This window comes from Scyliorhinus canicula, chromosome 16, assembly GCF_902713615.1.
Source record: "Scyliorhinus canicula chromosome 16, sScyCan1.1, whole genome shotgun sequence".
NCBI classification, from domain to species: domain Eukaryota; kingdom Metazoa; phylum Chordata; class Chondrichthyes; order Carcharhiniformes; family Scyliorhinidae; genus Scyliorhinus; species Scyliorhinus canicula.
The window spans coordinates 13,390,678-13,411,821 of NC_052161.1; the positions used below are offsets into that span (position 1 = coordinate 13,390,678).

Sequence of the window (21,144 nt, forward strand, 5' to 3'; positions counted from 1 at the left end):
ATTGTGCAGTCATTTATTTGCGTGCTGTTTGTTGGATCTTACTGTACTCCGATTGATATTTACCCACATTACACCTGTGGTGCATTTAGTGATGTCGCCCACTGGGACATCCCCAAGAATGAGGTCAAGCTGCTATTGTAATGCTCGTCGTATCTTTCATAATTATTTCTTTGTCGCCCCTGTAATTTGACCCCAGCCCCACCATGAACAATTTTTTGCCAATTTCATTACTCAGATTTTTCGGTAGAAAACTCCTTCCTGAAGAAAAACAAAGTCAACTTCAGCGACCGTTTCCTAATAAACTTGGTAAATTTCCTGACACCCAGAACATTGGTGGGCAGAGAATAGAATTGGCATCACATTGGCAGAAATACAATAGGCTGATCATTGAATAACTGTGCCAGTACTATTGAGAGCACAGAGATCGATTCAGCTCTAATACATCCTACAGTACAAAACCATCCACTTGCATTAATGCAGCACACACATCTATGCATATCCACTCACAGCTTTTGAAGGATTTGTTTGTAAAGTAATGTTAATTAAGTTGGACTTTTAAGTAGCAATTATTCAGCAATAAATTGAAATATTACGCGAGCAGATAATGCGGAAGAATCACCCACTGGACAAATGTCCTCATCGCATATTAAAAAGGAATGAGAACTTCATGCAGAAAAAGGCTATTCGCTTGTTCTTTTTATTACAAGGTAATTGCTTTTGCCAAGACAATTCTAGACGCTGCTGCGGAAGCAATCAGTCGCTGGATCTACCTCGGAAATAAACGGCCTTGCTTATTAAAGTTTAATCTGATCATCCAGCCCGCTGATCGTGTGTGGAGGCAGACAGCAACGCAGTGAACTACTCCTGTGGATTCAAGCAGAGTTGTGAGGGGCGATCAATTGGGGAGTATGGAGTGAGGCACTGCGAAGGGTAAACGGGACATCCTCTTGTGCAAGGATGAGCCTGATACAGTTTTAGGTGGTGCACAGGGTGCATATGACTCGGGCGAGAATGAGTGGGTTCTTTCAGGGGGTAGCAGATGAGTGTGAGAGGTGTGGGCGGGGGCCAGCGAATCACGCGCATATGTTTTGGGGTTGTGAAAAATTGGGAAGATTCTGGGCGCGAGTGTTCGCGGTTTTAGCCAGGATAGTGGAGGAGGGAGTGGACCCGGACCCTTTGGTGGTGATATTTGGGGTTTCAGAGAAGCCGGAACTCACGGAGAGGAGGAAGGCCGATGTCTTGGCCTTCGCCTCTCTGATTGCACGGCGATGAATTTTGCTGGAGTGGCGGTCGGCATCGCCACCGGGGGTAGCAGCATGGTTGGATGACCTGTACGACTTCCTGCGGTTAGAGAAGATAAAGTATGAGTTAAGGGGCTCAGCAGGGGGGTTTGAGAAAAGGTGTGGGATGTTTGTGACCGTGCTTGAGGAGCTGTTCGTCGCGGGGGGAGGGGGGGTGAAAAAGGGGAAAGATCTGTACAGACTGCTCAGTTGATTGTTGTGAAGTATGTTTCCTGGGGTGTTTATTGGCTGTAACCTATTTTGATACATGTTTGTAATAAAATACATTTAAAAAAGAAAGAAGGCTGTGGGTTCAAGTCCCAGCCCAGAGCAGCGCATGACTGAAGTTGTGCTGAAATTCAATTAAGAAGTTAAACCAAGTCTTTCTCAGGTAAATATAAAAGATTCCATGCCCTGAATCTTGTGCTCATCGGGCACTGCGATTGGTGGGCCCGGAAGCGGATGCGAAATGCATATTTGGCCGCGATTGAACCCCGACTGAGATTAACTGGCAGCCGCACGTTGTGAAAGGCTCAGCAATGCTGTGTGTGTGTGTGTGTGTGTGTGGGGGGGGGGGGGTGGTGAATGTGGGTGCCAAGCGATGTGAGGGTGGGTCTTTCCAGTGAGCTCCCTGAAGGCTGACAGCTGCTGTGTCGCTTCCCCGCTGGGTCACTGACTGTGCGGAGTCTGCACGTTCTCCCCATGTCTGCGTGGGTTTCCTCCAGATGCTCCGGTTTCCTCCCACAGTCCAAAGACGTGCAGGTTAGGTGGATTGGCCACGATAAATTGCCCGTCGTGACCAAAAAGGTTAGGAGGGGTTATTGGGTTACGGGGATAGGGTGGAAGTGAGAGCTTAAGTGGGTCGGTGCAGACGCGATGGGCCGAATGGTCTCCTTCTTAACTGTATGTTCTATGTTCTCAAGGAGCTGCAGCTCTGTATAAATGAAACTAGCTCAAAGAAACGCCACAAACTGTGTCAAGACTGTAGATTCAAACTCCTGACAGCAGTCCTTAAACGTCGTCTTTTACGTGACATTTTTTTTCATCCCACCCTGGAACACTGGATTGGCCCAGCGCCAACTGTAGAAGTGGCGGGGCCAAGTAAAATAGGCACCATATGCCTCCTCAATGGGCTTAATTGCCCGCTCAATTTTCCGCGGCCGATTCAGACTCCTGCACTCGCCCCGCTGACCGTAACGTTGAGCGCGATGCTGTCGGGTCACCCGTCACCTTGTGCGGTTTCACCTGTTTCGGCAGGTGGGGCGCACACCTGCTAAATCAACATAATATTCTGGCCCATGACATCATTTCAAAGAAGAGTCGAGTTCTGCTCGGCATCCTGGCCAATATTTATCCTCAGTTAATATCGCTAAAAGAGATAATCTGATCATTATCTTATCACATTGCTGTGTGTGGGAGCTTTGTTGTGTGCCATATGGCTGCTGCATTTTCTACACTACAACAGTGACTACACTTCATTTGATGTAATGCCCTTTATAATACTATATAAATGGAAGTATTTTTTTCTCTAAAACCAGGAACTGGATAAGTTCATTTTAAATGGGCTAAAAGTCAATTAGCAAAATATATAAACAAAAGTAGATTGGAGGATGTTACTCAGTATTGGGCAGCACGGTAGCACAAGTGGTTAGCACTGTGGCTTCACAGCGCCAGGGTCCCAGGTTCGATTCCCGGCTTGAGTCACTGTCTGTGCGGAGTCTGCACGTTCTCCCCGTGTCTGCGTGGGTTTCCTCCGGGCGCTCCGGTTTCCTCCCACAGTCCAAAGGTTTGCAGGTTAGGTGGATTGGTCATGATAAATTGCCCTTAATGACCAAAAATGTTAGGAGGGGTTATTGGGTTACGGGAATAGGGTGGAAGTGAGGGCTTAAGTGGGTTGGTGCAGACTGGATGGGCTGAATGGCCTCCTTCTGCACTGTATGTTCTATGTTCTATTTCGGAAGGGGGCGTGTAGAATGCTTTTAAAGGCAAAATTCCGGGAGTGCAGAATTAATAAGTTTACTCAACCAACAAGCTCAAGCTAAATGAGCGTGACCCTTTTCAAATGAGATAATAGTGAAAAATAGTCTGTGCAAATCCTGCGGGTTTTGGGGGGTGGGTGGGTGGGGCGGGGTGTGAATGGGGCTCATTATGATGAATAGAAGAACTGTAAAAATGCATTTAATTAATAATTGGAAGTAAAAGAGAGATGTCCCCCAGAAAAACCCACAACAGCAGTGTCTGCATACAATGGTAGGAAAATTCCCTTCAGTACTTTAACAATAAGAGCGCAGTCAGCAAAGGATGATACCGTGTGGGGCGGCATGGTAGCACAGTGGTTAGCGCAGTTGCTTCACAGCACCAGGGTCCCTGGTTCGATTCCCGGCTTGGGTCACTATCTGTGTGGAGTTTGCACGTTCTCCCCCGTTTCTGCGTGGGTTTCCTCCGGGTGTTCCGGTTTCCTCCCACAATCGAAAGATGTGTGGATTAGGTGAATTAGTCACGTTAAATTGCCCAAAAGTGTTTAAAAGTTAGGTGGGGTTACGGGGATAGAGTGGAGGTTTGGGCTCTTTCAGGGGCCGGTGTAGACTCGATGGGCCAAATGGCCTCCTTCTGCACTGTAAATTCTATGATTCTACGATATTGTTCTACATTAAAAGCGACTAATTAAACCCAAAGCTGTGATGATTCATGAGAAACGCCTGGACTGGGTAGGAAACCGGCTAAAGGGGGGGCAAAAATAGGAATCAATCATTCGAGGAGTTCCGCTAAAATGGGGGAAATGGACTAGTGAGTGGAATATTCCAGCGTGCAATGTTAGAACCACTGGTGGTTCTGATTTACATAAATGACCTAGATTCAGAAACTCAATGCAACATGGCCAGAGCTGATGGCAAATTGGCACCTGAACTCTCAGCTGTACAGAATGATTTAGTTTTACCAGGCAAATAAAGCGACCGAGTATTTGCAGAAGAAATTTGCAACAGTCAAGAGGGATGTGCTAAAAATAGGAAAGAACCATAATTTGTGTGTACTGCACATTATGCTTCTAAACTGGAGTTTAGAAGAGTGAGACACGACTTGATTGAAATATGAGGTCTTGAATGTCCTTGACAAGGTGGACGTGGAAAGGATGTTTCCTCTTGTAATTTTTAGTATAATAATAATCTTTATTATTGTCACAAGCAGTCTTACTGTCGTGGAAATCATAATAAAGACAAATTCCTCGAGGTTCGATTTAAGGAAATTTATTAACGCAAATGCATTTGTGGAGAGAGAACTGCGCCAGCTGCAAAAAGCTCTCTGACTTATGAGTTGAAAACCATTACATTTATAATGTGAAATAAACAACTTTGAAGAGATAAAGTTTGGGAACATACGCAAGAGGAAATATGAATGCTTTGCCCTTGGTTCAAAAACAATTCGAGTATGCTTCGGAAGAACAACTTATCATAATAAGGCCAGTACAACATACCAAGCAGTATTTAGTTTACATGACTTGACCTGCTTATTTTCAAAGAAAAGCAGTTTTAAAATATAGTCAATATTCCCAGCATGCTTCTAAATGGTAACTCATTAACTTCCCTTCCACACTTACATTACACTGCAATGAAGTGAAAAGCCCCTCGTCCACGGTGCTGAGGTCCCGGGTTCGATCCCGGCTTTGGGTCACTGTCCGTGTGGAGTTTGCACATTCTCCCCGTGTTTGCGTGGGTTTCGCCCCCACAGCCCAAAGGTGTGCAAGCTAGGTGGATTGGCCACACTAAATTGCCCATAATTGAAAAAAATGAATTGGGTACTCTAAATTAATTTTTTTAAAAGCCCCTCGTCGCCACACTCCGGCGCCTGTTCGGGTACACCAAGGGAGAATTCATAACGTCCAATTCAGCTAACAAGCACTTCTTTCAGGACTTGTGGGAGGAAACCGGAGCACCCGGTGGAAACCCACGCAGACACTGGGAGAATGTGCAGACTCCGCACAGACAGTGACCCAAGCAGTGAATTGAACCGGGGTCCCTGCTGCTGTGAGGCTGCAGTGCCAACCACTGAGCCACCATGCCACCCATACGGGATGTTACTGCTCTCCGGGGAATCTATTGATTGGCAATGTAAGAAGCATCGGTCACTGGTTTTGCATTCCACGGGGAAAGATTTCCCCCCATGCATGAGGTGCCAGATCACGCGATCGGCGAAAATCTTTTCATCATCTCTAAAGCCTGTGCGGCAGCAAAATCTGTGTTTGGTAAAGAGCTCGATGGTCCTGAAACATTTGCCACTTTTTAAAATCGACTCCTGCATTTGGATCATGCGGCTTGTAGACTGGTTGGACCACACAGCCTGTTTCTATGCTGCAGACTCTGTGATGAAACATTACAGGTAATGGACAAGATGTTCCATTCTATCTCGAAACTACACAGACTGTGAAATGTGAAACTGCGAACAGCTGAGATAAGTGCCAACTTGTCAAAGTGCTAGCACTTGAATCTCCAGTGAGTTAGAAGGTTGTAGATTTGTACCATACTCCAGCGCTTTAACTCTCCATAAGACGTTGGAGCACAAGTAGCCAGTCGGCCCATCAGGTCTGCTCTGCCACTCAGTAACATCATGACTGATCTGATATGATCCTCCTCCATTTTCCCACCTTATCCCCAAAATCCTCGATTCCCTCACTGATGTAAAATATGCTCATTCTATCCTTGAACACACTTAACGACCCAGCCTCTACAGCTCTCTGCGCTAAAGAATTCCAGACTCACTACCCTCCGAGAATCTGCCTTGAACGGGACATTCTATTACAGATATGCAAATATTAAATGTTGTTATTTAGCCTTGACATTTTCTGAATTGTTGGAGGTACTATCTTTCCAGAAAACTAAATTCATTCTTTTTTTAATATATTTTAAACCTTGCAGCAATTGCATTTCTGAAACAATTCACTAGTTAAAAGGTGGCGCGGTGGTTAGCACTGCTGCCTCACAGCGCCAGGGATTCGATTCCGGCCTGGGGTGACTGTCTGTTTGCAGTTTGTACGTTCTCCCTGTGTCTGCATGGGTTTCCTGTAGGTGCTCTGGCTCCCTCCCACAATCCAAAGATGTGCAGATTAGGTGGGTTAGCCGTGATAAAAGATTGCCCCTTACTGTCCTAAGATGTGCAGGTTAGGTGGGTTTATGGGGATGGGGTGGGGGAGTGGGCCGAGGTAGAGTGCCCTCTTGGAGGGTCGGTGCAGACTCGATGGGCTGAATGGTCCCCTTCTGCGCTGTAGGAATTCTATGGATTTCTATGGAAAAGAATTAGAGCAAGTTAGGAGATTTTGGATGAACTCACACCATCAGCCTCTTAATTAGAAATTTAAATAGGTTTAATTCGTTAAATTTAATTAATCTTTATGATTGTAAATGGAGATTTAATGCAGCTTTCATGAGGAGAAATGACTCTTGAGAATAAAATGATTTCAAAAGCAAATTCTGCGATTCTTATTAGTTGGTTAAAATTCTATCAACTCAAATGGGAATGACATCAATAGTAGCCAGCAGTAACGCATCATGTTGGGTTGCCTCTTCCCCCTTCGTGACTCTGTTGTCAAGTGTGTTCGCCTCTGTGGAAAGCTCTGGGTTTGATTTTGACAATGGAGTGAGCTAACCTCAGCACGGTAGCATTGTGGATAGCACAATTAACAGCTCCAGGGTCCCAGGTTCGATTCCCGGCTTGGGTCACTGTCTGTGAGGAGTCTGCACATCCTCCCCGTGTGTGCGTGGGTTTCCTCCGGGTGCTCCGGTTTCCTCCCACAGTCCAAAGATGTGCAGGTTAGGTGGATTGGCCATGATAAATTGCCCTTAGTGTCCAACATTGCCCTTAGTGTTGGGTGGGGTTACTGGGTTATGGGGATAGGGTGGAGGTGTTAACCTTGGGTAAGGTGCTCTTTCCAGGAGCCGGTGCAGACTCGATGGGCCGAATGGCCTCCTTCTGCACTGTAAAATCTATGATCTATGAACCTGGGTCAGAGCAGGGTTTGACGGACATGCCAACGCTAGCTGGGAGTATTCCTGAAAGTTTCATCAGACCTCCTACAACCCACCCTTTCTCACACTCCTACCAGTCGTCTGTTCTCCATGCACGCTGACTTTGCCCCTGGCCCGTTGGAAAGGGAAAAGACTCATTGTCACCTTATGGGTTTAATATTGACTGTTGTGAAATAGCCTTCCACCCATTTCCAAAATTAATTAAATCATTAAATGAAAGTAGAACATAGAACAGTACAGCACAGAACAGGCCCTTCGGCCCTCGATGTTGTGCCGAGCAATGATCACCCTACTTAAACCCACGTAACCCGTAACCCAACAATCCCCCCATTAACCTTACACTATGGGCAATTTAGCATGGCCAATCCACCTAACCCGCACATCTTTGGACTGTGGGAGGAAACCGGAGCACCCGGAGGAAACCCACGCACACACGGGGAGGACGTGCAGACTCCACACAGACAGTGACCCAGCCGGGAATCGAACCTGGGACCCTGGAGCTGTGAAGCATTGATGCTAACCACCATGCTACCGTGAGGCCCCAAAGTGTTGGAAGAAAATTTGATTCTACTGTTTTTGAAAAAGGTTTGCCAGTGGGATGTAGCCATCACAGACAAGGCCAACATTTTCCCCAATCCCTAATTTCCCTCAAGCATTTAAAAGGTGTTATGGGAGAGGTGTTTTCAGAACCCCAAAATGTATCATGGAGTTCAACCAACCCCCACCTTTAATGGATTGTTGCTTTTGAAGCACACGGCTTGTTCCCCAGGTGTAGTATTACAATTATGGACACGTTTTTAAAACAAAACAATGTTTATTCCATGAACTCAAATTAACCTTTTAAATAAACATTGGACCTCTTAACACCCCTTACTTCAAAGATAACCCCGAAAATACAACACTACCCAATCCTGCAAATTGTTCCTTTACACCTCCAAAAGACTTAACAAATCCTTCAAAAAGAAGCACGTTAGATTTATATTCTTTTTAATTTTTAGAGTAGCCAATTATTTTTTTTTTTCCAATTAAGGGGCAATTTAGCTTGGCCAATCCACCTAACCTGCACATCTTTGGGTTGTGGGGGTGAAACCCACGCAGACACGGGGAGAACGTGCAAACTCCACACGGACAGTGACCCGGGGCCAGGATTCGAACCCGGGTCCTCAGCGCCGTAGGCAGCAATGCTAACCACTGTGCCACCGTGCTGCCCGTTAGATTTATATTCAACACCCCTGAGACCTTTTTACAATTCTGATTTCACTAAAGGATTAAGAGATAGTCCTTCATGGCAGAGATCACCAGCAATGCAGCTCACAGCCACACCCAAGCTTTCTTCAAACTGAAACTAAAACTCAGAACTAACCTCAGAATGGCCGAACTGAGCTCAGCTCCACCCACTCTCTGACATCACTATTTTCTTAAAGGGACGCTGCTTAAACATCCATTTCTTAAAGGTACTCTCACATGACAAAGGTAGTCACACTGTCGTGGATCTGGAGTCACATGTCGGCCAGACCAGGTAGTGACTTGCCGATTTCCTTTCCTGAAGGGCATTAGCAAACCAGATGGATTTTTAGCACAATTGGTGATAGTCATGTGGCTACCATTAGTGAGACTTGCCCTTTAATTCTGAATTTTTAAAGTAATTGAATTGAAATTCGACTCACTGGTGGGATTTGAAACCATGTCCTCTGGACCTGGGTCTCTGGATTACTAGTCCAGTGACACTACCACCAAGCCACCACCTCTCCCTGCATCAGTGGCCTGGATATTAATCTTCAATTTTTGGCAACGCCAGGACAATACTCGAGGGTTGGCCACCCTTTGGCCCCAGAGCCTTGTCAAGGGAAAGAGAAGATAATGGCCATTGTTGACACCTGGTGGATATGTTTGTGTATAGATGTCAGGTGAGGAGGAGAGGGTTACACTTGGCTATAACATCCCCCATGATGACATTGCCTGGAATCACTATCGTTTAGGATCACTAAATGGAGAAAGAGCACTTGGTGGGGTACACAAAGACACAACAAAGTGTCTGGGACCTTGCAGCATACAGAGAGACCAGAAACCAGAGACAGATATGTTCCATGTTCCCAAAGTGCCAAAACGCCATAACAATTGCTTGGATAAGGGGCGGCACAGTGGTTAGCCCTGCTGCCTCACGGCGCCGAGGTCCCAGGTTCGATCCCGGCTCTGGGTCACTGTCCGTGTGCAGTTTGCACATTCTCCCCCTGTTTGCGTGGGTTTCGCCTCCCCTCCCCCCCTCCCACAACCTAAAAGATGTGCCGGGTAGGTGGATTGGCCACGCTAAATTGCTCCTTAATTGGAAAAAATGAATTGGGTACTCTAAATTTATTTTAAAAGAACCATTGCTTGGATATTATGAAGAACTGGAAGCAACATAAGAAAACTTATTTTACGAAGCATCTGGCTAGGATTTGAAATGCTCTGTCTGATGGGATGGTGGATACAGTCTCAATAGGTTGCAAAATGAATTGGATGAATACACAAAAGGAGAAAAAAATTGCAGAGAAGAGCCAGGTAGTGGGGCTAGCTGGATTGGCCAACTAAGAAGCCAAATCAGAATCAGTGGGCCAAATGGCCTCATTATACTCTTGTGTTTGTAACTGGTAGTACAGAAATTGAATATTGCTGAAAAGAGAGACGTGTTTATTCAGAGAGTAGTATGGGCGTGGAATGCCCTTCCTGCAACAGTAGTGGACTCGCCAACACTAAACGCATTCAAATGGTCATTGGATAGGCATATGGACGATAAGGGAATAGTGTAGATGGGCTTTAGTGGTTTCACAGGTCAGCGCAACATCGAGGGCCGAAGGGCCTGTACTGCGCTGTTATGTTCTATGTGTTGCTGAAACGTTTCGTTTTGCACTCATCAGGGCAAATTCAAGAATGCCAAATATTTTACACAATCACGTCAATTTACAGATGGAAAGGGGACTGATTAATTCACGTTTGTGAAGGAACACGTTTGGTTTCCTTGATGTGCTGGTTGACAAATGGGTTCTCCACCACTGTCTTCTGCAAGTCTGCCTTCACCAGTCAATAAACACATTGAGATTCAAATAGCTCCATACACTGTGTAAGATTATTCTGATCGTCTAACCTTGTGAATAGGGCTTTAGACATTTGTTCATCTTGTAAGCTTGATGCTGAAATACAGTGCATCAAAACTAGTGTGGGAAAGTGGCTATCCTGATCAGATCACTTGTGTTATGTGCAAACTTGCAAATGGGTCAAAGGCTGCCACTTTTGGACTCAAAGTGCCAGTCTATCTCAAGTTGTCATCACAATCAGTCAAGCTCATAATATGTCTCAATTATACCTGTTAGAAGCCGAACAGATTCATACACTGGAACCCATTCTTTACAAGCAAAAGCAGAATGTTGCCCTTTTTTGAATTGCTTGGGCAGTCTGTGTTTCCCGATGCTGTCTCCATGGCAATACCTTGGCAAATCAGAGTCGATTTGCCAACCAATCAGCGCCCTTTTCTCCTTTAGTATAAAGTGCTGCGATAGTTTCAAATTTGGCATTAGTCCTGATGAGTGCAAGATGAAAAGCTTCGGCAACATGTCCTTTTTCAGCAATATTCTGTGCTTTAATTAAATTATTTCCATTGGTTGGACAATCCAGGAGAAACTGGCACAATCCAGTTTACGAGTGAGATCAGGAAGCACTTTGTGCTTTGACAGATTTTTGTGAAGTAAGGGTGTGAAGGAATATGGATCAAAGGTAGCTTAGTGGGTCTGCGGTAGAAAACAGCCATGATTGAATTTAAATGGGGACAGGATTGAGTGGCTGAATGGCTGACCTCTATCTCTATCATTTTTTCCCCCTTACCTGCAGATTGTGGAATAATTCCCAGGGCATTTTTTTATATCTCCATTGTCAGTATAAAATGAGGACGCGTGATGTTTAGCGAGATCAATGAAATCTCTTTCCGCTGAGCTCATTACAGATAAACTTGAGTCTTTTCCACTTTCATGTACCGACCGGGGTCCTGTTTGTTGCATCTCTGCAGCCAACTTCAAAGCAACAGCAATTTGATTAGAAGCGCTGACAAGTCAAAAAAACTGAGATTAGATGTTCCTATTACTCCACTCATTTCTTCTGTCTCTCTCATGCACACACCACCTCCTCAACCCCCTCCCCCAAAACCTTTACAGGGAAAGATGCTGACCCTGGATGATCCCCGCTGACCCCCAGCCTTGGCATTGTTCACTGCACTCACTGGTACAAATCCCATCCTTTTGATTTGCGCAGACCTGAGCTGGAAATTGCTTTCGCTGCATTCACGCCACTTAATTCCCTCAGCGGCAGAGGTCAAATTCAATCCTTTGATAAAAACTTCAGGCTCGTCGCTGCACACAAGAGGACGCAAAGAAAAGACAGACCCCAGCGAGGGGTGGTCAGATCCTGAATTTCTACCCCGGCGAGCCTTCATGCAGATTGCACACTAGCAACCGTTTTATTGCTGTTCACTCTCTTGCGTTCCTCCTCCCCCAAAGGCCGTTTCTCTGACTGGGGGGGGGGGGGGGGGGGGGTGCAGTGCTGTAGTTCAGCCCCTCTCCATCGCCACTCCCTTTTATTTCACGGTTATGAAATGTAAACGGCACTTGTGGTGTTCAATCATAAAATGAAGTGAGGGACATCCAGAACGAAAACCAGAAACGCTTCAGGCAAAGTGTGTGGAGTGCGAAACGGAGTTAACATTTCAGTCAGCGACCTTGGAGCAGAACGTTTTGATCCCGCCCACCCTTAAGCCAATTGAGGCCTTTAATTGGCCAGTTAATGATGGTTTAACGGCCTAATTTCCCCCTCTGCCACTTTAAAAAAAAGTAAATTTAGAGTAATCAATTCAATTTTTCCAATTAAGGGATAATTTAGCATGTTCAATCCACCTAGTACATAGAACATACAGTGCAGAAGGAGGCCAACGGCCCATCGAGTCTGCACCAACCCACTTAAGCCCTCACTTCCACCCTATTCCCGTAACCCAATAACCCCTCCTAACCTTTTTTGGTCACTAAGGGTACTTTTATCACGGCCAATCCACCTAACCTGGACCCTGGCGCTGTGAAGCCACAGTGCTAATCACTTGTGCTACCGTGCTGCCCACTTCTTTGGGTTGTGGGGGTGAAACCCACACAAACATGGAGAGAATGTGAAAACTCCACACGGACAGTGACCCAGAGCCAGGATCGAACCTAGGACCTCGGCGCCGTTGTGCTGCCCTCTGCCGCTATTTGATGTGGACCAGGGGAATGTGGTGGATAGCCTGGCAGCTTTCACTGCGCATGTTGCTGTTGGGCAAGGAGATGCGGCCTCCTTATGGGATGGGGTGCCTGCTCGATGCATTAACCCCCGCCCCCCCGCCAATCTAAGATCCCCAGCACTTAATCCCTTCCCCCTCCCCCAGGCCTCAAACCCGGCTCAGCACCCCCTCACTTTTCCTCTGTCCACCTCCTGCCCCTCTTCATTGGATCCACCTCGAGGTCTGGCCTCCAGCAACCCCATCGTCAGGCTGCCTGTAATCCCAGCAGTGGCCACCACTTGATCCTGGCGCTGCTGGGACTCCACAGCTGCCAACGAATCAGATTGGCTGACCGCGCGGTCCAGGGCAGGACTGACATGATGGATGTCCTGTTCTGAAATGGCTATGGCTACTCCAGGAGGAATATCGCAGTGGGGTGGGTGGTCTGACGACTGACTAAAATCCAGCCCCCTCTTCTTTAAACGCTTACATTTATCAAATAATGGAGCTGGCGTTTGGGGATTAGGGCTCTTTGGCCAGTTGAAGAAATTGGAAGCCAGAAAATTTATGATAAAATCTTCAGGCTGCATTCAGCTAGAGTTGGCAATGCCACGGAAGTGAGAGCTAACAGGAGGAGTGACAGAAAAACAACTTTGAGTAATTAGCACTATGGAAAGCATAACAGTACGGTAAGATGAAACTAATTATAGCAGAAAATTATTGTGCCTAAACTTACTTGTCAAGTATTGATTAGAGCAGATTCTCCTGTTATGGCGCAATCACTAACTATTTGTAACAAAAATCCGAAAACTAATCTCTTTTTTTTCTGGTACCTCTGTTACAAAGCACCTAATCTCTGCTTGAGCACTCACCGATTCCCTTCACTAAACCTTCTTGGGAGTATTTGTTGCCTTTCGGCGAGGATTGACCTCAGCTTTGCAACCCTTCTCAATAGAGTATTACTATTGGTTTCAAGTTAAGAGTCACACCATCCCCCACCGCCCAAACCCACCCTCGCTCCACTCAACACAAACACGATAAAGGAAAGAGTTTTGTCACTTTTCTGGCTTCGGCTCTCATCAATACCGAACGACGAACTTCCAGGAGTGCCTGACATCTCGTCAGATTCAAACTTTGTAAACGGCAACCCTGCAAATATTAACGCGTTCCCCATTTTCCAACCTCTTTTCCAACTTCCAAAAGACAGTTGTTAATTGTACAATATTGAATTGGGCATTTAATTGTGTTCAGTTGGTGGACACTAACTGGGATTTCATTTATGCTCCTCTCTATAGGAACAGGCAGAAGTTGGGGTTTGGAGGTGCATGTTTTAAAAAAAATTTAGAGTACCCAATTCATTTTTTCCAATTAAGGGGCAATTTAGCGTGGCCAATCCACCTACCCGGCACATCTTTGGGTTGTGGGGGCGAAACCCACGCAAACACTGGGAGAGTGTGCAAACTCCACACGGACAGTAACCCAGAGCCGGGATCGAACCTGGGACCTCGGTGCCGTGAGGCAGCAGGGCTAACCCACTGCACCACCGAGCTGCCCAGAGGTGTATGTTTCTAATGTGTATTTCTGTATCTAACTGTAAATAAACGTGCGATGATTGGCTCCAATTATATCCTTCAGCATCTAGTTTTCTGAAGTAGAAGACAATGCTGGGCACACAGGTAAGTTTGTTTTAATAAATCATTAAGTCTCGATGTACATAAATGAGCCGACAGATGGGCCAAAATCTTAGAAACAGCACAAAGGAGGCCATTCGGTCCATCATGCCCATCTTGGCTCTTTAGGAGAGTAATCCACGTTGTTCCCTTTTGTGTTTTTCCAGCCTTTCCTCTTCCTCCCCTCTCCCTTCCCCCAAGTTGCGCATTCCTATGGTCCCCCCCCCATATCCTTATTTTCCCCTAGTCCTTCCTCTTTTCTTCCTATCTCTCCCGTTTCCCCATCTTACTCGCTGTTGTTGGCTTTGAACAGGTTTTGGAACAGGCCGACGAATTGCCCCCATGCATCTAAGAAGCCTTCCTCTGACCTTCGGATAGCATACTTAACCTTCTCCTGGTGGAGAAATTCTGAGAGGCCAGCGAACCAGTCTCCAACTGCGAGTGGTGCTGCTGATCGCCAGCCGAGCAGGATTCTCCGGCGTACGATTAGGGAAGCGAAAGCGAGGGCGTTGGCCCTCTTCCCCATGTGTAGCTCTGGGTGCTCCGATACCGCGAAGATTGCCACAATTGGGCATGGTTTCACCCTCACTCCCACCACCTTAGGGCATTGCCTCGGGGAAGACTGCCCAGAACCCAACTAGTTTGGGACATGCCCAAAACACGTGGGTGTGGTTGGCCGGGCCAATCTGGCACCGTTCACATTTGTCCTCCACCACTTTCATTTTGAAGTGTTTATCCAGGTCCCTTTTTGAAAGTTCCTATCGAATCTGTCTCCACTAGCCTTTCAGGCAGTCTATTCAAGATCACAATATCTCACTGCATGATCAGTTTCCTCTGTCGGTTGATCTCTTTTGATTGCCTGGCAGAACCTAATTTGAAAACCTGTGGCTCACAGTAACCACACTCGAATGAGCCAGTGTGTCTCAATGCAGTCAGGTGCTTCTTGAGGTAGTTGAATGCATAGGTGAGAAAACAAGGCATTTACATTTTCCGATTTTATAACAAATAGAAGCAAAATCTGCTTCTTGCCCCTCGAGCCTGCTCTGCCATGCAATAAGATCCTGGATGATCTGGTTGTTACCCCCACGCTGCTGTCCTGCCTATACTCTATGTGCTCTGACTAATTTCTTCGTCAAGAATCTATTTACCGCGGCCTTAAAAAAGTTCTGATGTGGAGATGCCGGCGTTGGACTGGGGTGAGCACAGTAAGAAGTCTTACAACACCAGGTTAAAGTCCAACAGGTTTGTTTCAAACACGAGCTTTCGGAGCACGGCTCCTTCTTCAGGTGAATGGAAAGGCTTGTTCCAGAAATGTTTATATAGACACAGTCAGAGATGCCCCGGAATGCGAGCACCTGCAGGCAATCAAATCATCAAAGATGCAGAGAGAGAGGTAACTCCAGGTTAAAGAGGTGTGAATTGTCCCAAGCCAGTTCAGTCGGTAGGCCTCTGCAAGTCCAGGCTTGTTGGTGGGGGCCGAATGTAATGCGACATGAATCCCAGATCCCGGTTGAGTCCGCATTCATGCGTGCGGAACTTAGCTATAAGTTTTTGCTCAGCAATTTTGCGTTGTCGCGTCTCCTGAAGGCCTCCTTGTAGAATGCTGACCCGGAGATCAGAGGCTGAATGTCCTTGACTGCTGAAGTGTTCCCCAACTGGAAGGGAACAGTCCTGCCTGTTGATAGTCGCACGATGCCCGTTTATTCGTTGTCGCAGTGTCTGCATGGTCTCGCCAATGTACCACGCTTCGGGACATCCTTTCCTGCAGCGTATGAAGTAGACTACATTGGTCGAGTCGCACGAGTATGCGCCGCGTACCTGGTGGGTGGTGTTTCCACGTGTAATGGTGGTGTCCATGTCGATGATCTGGCATGTCTTGCAGAGATTACCCTGGCAGGGTTTTGTGGTGTTGTGGTTGCTGTTCTGAAGGCTGGGTAATTTGCTGCAAACAATGGTTTGTTTGAGGTTGCGCGGTTGTTTGAAGGCCAGTAGTGGGGGTGTGGGGATGACCTTGGCAAGATGTCCAACACATCCAACACATCATCAGCGAGGATGGACATCTTGCCAAGGTCATCCCCACACCCCCACTACTGGCCTTCAAACAACCGCGCAACCTCAAACAAACCATTGTTTGCAGCAAATTACCCAGCCTTCAGAACAGCAACCACAACACCACAAAACCCTGCCAGGGTAATCTCTGCAAGACATGCCAGATCATCGACATGGACACCACCATTACACGTGGAAACACCACCCACCAGGTACGCGGCGCATACTCGTGCGACTCGACCAATGTAGTCTACCTCATACGCTGCAGGAAAGGATGTCCCGAAGCGTGGTACATTGGCGAGACCATGCAGACACTGCGACAACGAATAAACGGGCATTGTGCGACTATCAACAGGCAGGACTGTTCCCTTCCAGTTGGGGAACACTTCAGCAGTCAAGGACATTCAGCCTCTGATCTCCGGGTCAGCATTCTACAAGGAGGCCTTCAGGAGACGCGACAACGCAAAATTGCTGAGCAAAAACTTATAGCTAAGTTCCGCACGCATGAATGCGGACTCAACCGGGATCTGGGATTCATGTCGCATTACATTCGGCCCCCACCAACAAGCCTGGACTTGCAGAGGCCTACCGACTGAACTGGCTTGGGACAATTCACACCTCTTTAACCTGGAGTTACCTCTCTCTCTGCATCTTTGATGATTTGATTGCCTGCAGGTGCTCGCATTCCGGGGCATCTCTGACTGTGTCTATATAAACATTTCTGGAACAAGCCTTTCCATTCACCTGAAGAAGGAGCCGTGCTCCGAAAGCTCGTGTTTGAAACAAACCTGTTGGACTTTAACCTGGTGTTGTAAGACTTCTTACTTAAAAAAGTTCAGTGGCCCGCCCTCCCCTGCTCTCTGGAGAAGAGAGTTCCACAGACTCTCAGCCCTTTTGAGAGAAAAGACTTGTCCTTATTTCTGCCTTAAATGGGAGACCCCTTTATTTTTAAAGTGCGTTCTGTAATTTTGGCCGCTCCCACAAGGGGGAACCTTCTCTTGACAGCCACAGAGCCTCTCCGCATCTACCTGCCTTCACTTTCGCCTTCCTCGGCGGAGGGGTGGGGCAGCTCAGCAGTGGCCCATTCTACAGCCCGTCCATTCGTGGGTAGCCCAGTCTCGGTCAGTTTTCCTGCTCCCTCCCTCCACAACCTCCAACAAGGGGACAGGCGAAGGCCATTCAGCCCGATGCCTCTTCTGTTCATCAACTTCATCATGGATGATTCATTTACCGTGCCTTGTTTCCAGATCCCTTATTGCCCGTACCTGATGTAAAAAATGATCGATTTCAGTTTTAAATTTTCTACTGATTCACCACCCCCACCCTTCCTGCCCAAACAGCTTTTTTTGGGGGGGAGGAGAGAGTTTTAAATCGTGATCATGGGCTGCATTGTTTATACGGTATTACAGCAAGTAAAGTACTTATTGGCTGTAAAGCACTTGAGGTACACTGAGGTTAGGAATGATGCTACATAAATGCAAGTTTTTTTTCTAATAAGAGGGGAGTTTGTGAGGTAAACTATCAAGAGTGAAAGAGTCCTCAAACTCCAATTTGATTCCCAGTTCCCAAAGTTGGTCACAGTTGAGGGCAATTAGAGATGGGCAAGAATATTGACTGTGCCAGCGACCAAATGTACTGTTTCTATGATTTTGGTCCATCTGCCAGCTGATTCTTGTACATCGGACTCGATGATTTCTTAACACAAGATTTCCTGCATCAGTGAATGTTATCTTTGGGATGGCTAGAGCTGTATTCTCCTGCAGAAAACCAAATGCAGAAGGATAGAACTGGAGCCAATCTTTGCACATTTTTATTTACAGAAATACACATTAGACACATGCATCTCCTAACCCCAAAATATCACAGGTTTGGTCTTTTCCTACATGAAGGCCCACCTGTGAAAATCCCTAGTCAATGCCCATCAGCTGGTCATAATGAAAATTCCAGGGAAGATTTTTTTAAGTCAATGGTTCTGTTCTTTTAGGGGTTTTTGTGTTTTGTTTAAGGGGTTTTACTGTTTTAGGGGATTTTAGTTCCGATGTGCAAGATGGTCGATGCAGGCTTGGAGGGCCGAGAGCTTGTTCCTGTGCTGTAATTTTCTTTGTTCTTTGATTGTTTGCAAGTAACTGAGCTATCTGGCAGTAACATGGAAAAATACCATTGCAGTGTGAGGTTTGAAACTGTTGATAGTACCTCACTTTTTGCTGAAATTATAGCAGGTCCTCTAGGGCAGGAATTGTACAAGGGGGCCTGGAGATTGACTCATACATGTGCAATCTTCCTACATCCTGAGACGAGGTGTCATAATGGTGGACACATTCTTTGTTTTTTTCCCAGAACTAAATTCAAGATGATTTGCTTAAACTCTGCCATCAGGATAAAACGAGGAGCACCAATTTAATTTTAAAGTAGCCACATAAGGATTTAAATCTGTCGGGAATTGCTCGCCATTAAAAGCCTAATAGCTTAATAAAACCTGCATGCGTTATTGTGAAAGTTCAGAACTATCCTCTGAGTTACAGCAAACCTTTAGTGGCCTGTGTTGGGAAGGTTGCCAAGCAACCTTAATTATAAAAGATCCATGTAGGCCTCACTGAGCCATGAAGGCCCCACTGAGCCATGTAGGCCCCAAAGTCGGCAGCTCTGATTAATTTTACATCAATGGTCTTTTATTTCAGTGAATTTGAAGAGCACTGATCTCAAAAACCAGGTTTTGTCTGGGGAGTCACGCACTTTGTCTCGTGGCAATGTCAGCTGAGGCTCAGTTGGTTGCACTCCCATCCCCCGAGTCAAAAGGTTGTGGGTTCAATTCCCACTCCAGGGACTGTAGCGTATAAATCGAGGCTGCAATGTTGGAGGTGCCGTCTTTCGATAAGCTGTTGAACCAAGGTTTCATCTGCTCTCTCACATGGATGTAAAAGGTCCTATGGCACTATTGTAGGGAAGATCGGGGAGGTGTGTACCGCAATATTTCAATATTTAACCCACAGTCAACATCCAAGAACAGATGATCTGGTTTTATCACATTGCGGTTTGTGGGAGCTTGCTGTGTACAAACTGGTTGCTGTGTTTCCTGCATTTCAGCAGTTATAAGGCACGCACCTTGGGATGTCCTGTGGTCATGAACGGTGCTACATAAATGAAAGCCGTTTATCTATCCTTTTGTCCTGTGGCACACACACTGAAGCAAACATTAATATTACAGTACAATAAGGATACCAGAAGTGGTTTTCATTACTGTGATAATGCTCGCCGTCTAGAGTTGACACTTTAAAATGCAATTTTATATCAAAAATGTCAACACTCTTGCTTTGTAATCCCCTTTTACCGGTGTATCAAAACATCTGAAACAATGATACAACATTACTTGGAACATACAGCACCGAAGCAGGCTATTTGGCCCATCCAGTCAATGCTGTGTTTTTATGCTCCACACAAGCATCCTGCCATTCTACTTCATCTCTCACTATTAGCTTATCAGCTCTGGTCACCCAAGTACAAAGGAAACTTCAAATCCCCGAAGCTCTCCAGTGAAGGGCCTCATGGTTGGATCTTTACTATCATAGAATTTACAGTGCAGAAGGAGGCAATTCGGCTCATCGAGTCTGCACTGGCCCTTGGAAAGAGCACCCTACCCAAGCCCACACCTCCACCCCATCCCAGTAACCCCACCCAACTTTTTTTGGACACCTAAGGGGCAATTTATCATGGTCAATCCACCTAACCTGCACATCTTTGGACTGTGAGAGGAAACCGGAGCACCCGGAGGAAACCCACGTAGATACAGGGAGAACGTGCAGACTCCGCACAGACAGTGACCCAAGAAGAGGACCGAGTTGTGAGGAAAGCTTAACCAAAGCTAAACTCTTCAACCTTGAGTGGAGGAAGATGGGAAGGCATCTCCGATAAGATGCGAGTGGAGTAGGAAAGGTCCTGAGCACAAATCTCAGGGTAAGAGGGCCAAGGTAGAAAGTGCCAAAAGGCAAGTTTAGCACTGGCACCAAGATGTACCTCACACAGAATAATGAATGCTCAGGATAACCTTCCCATTAAGGTAGAACACTGAAGTCTCTCAAGAAGCATTTAAGAGCTTTGATGGGGGAATCATGAGATCTATGAAAGGGTGAAGATGATGAGCTGAACAGCCTCTCTAGTCTGTATTTAATTGTGAGTTTTGGCCCATTCCATTTTTCTATCCTTTTTAGTTTACAGTTAATTGTACTTTTTTCTAACCAGTATAATTTATTATACCCAGTTAAATCGGTGGGATGTTTGCAAATGAGCACTGGACATGACTTGACATTCCAGATTACTATTTTAAGAGGTTTTCACCCAATTACTTTGAGCCAACGCTTGTACTAAAATAGCACAGAGGAATTTTCATTATTGCATTGCCGATGTATGAATATTCGTCAGCGTTACGTGAAGTCCCTTATTTTTCTCTGAGTTCCATGTGCTCACCTTCTACTCAAAATAAACAACTTGGTTTGAATGCCTAAAACTATATCCAATTTCTGCTGTTCAGCGAATTGAATGGTAAAGGTAACCAGGCCAGTTTTGGCTCTTTTCTTTGCTTCCTCAGTCAGGAATGAGCTACAGACAAGAAGTTTTAACCATGGTGAATTAGGGGTTAATTAAAAGCCTGCCTTTTAAATGGATTATTCAGGATTCCCTCCCACTTGGTATCGGATCCCATTATTCAGTCGGGGTTGTCATGGAAAGGCATTAAGTGGAGGCCACTTGGTTCTCGCATTACTCCTCAGATTGAGTAAAGGTATTGCTGCCAAGTCCCAGGCTGCAGAACACCATAGCTATTAGTCTTTGTCTAAAGTATCATATCGTGCCTGTGTCGGGAA

At 46.1% G+C, this 21,144-nt stretch overlaps 1 protein-coding gene across 2 annotated transcripts in view; it reads left to right on the plus strand.

Moving 5' to 3' along the window:
- lzts2a (leucine zipper, putative tumor suppressor 2a) overlaps positions 1–21,144 on the plus strand; it is a 223,879-nt gene that overhangs the window by 177,951 nt on the left and 24,784 nt on the right. The window contains exon 1 of one of the 2 annotated variants that reach the window (XM_038821703.1): positions 13,121–13,258. The exons of the other annotated variant lie outside the window; for it this stretch is intronic. The gene's annotated coding sequence lies outside the window, so the exon portion shown is untranslated. Of the gene's footprint in view, positions 1–13,120; positions 13,259–21,144 lie in introns of those variants that run through there. 2 annotated transcript variants of the gene reach the window in all.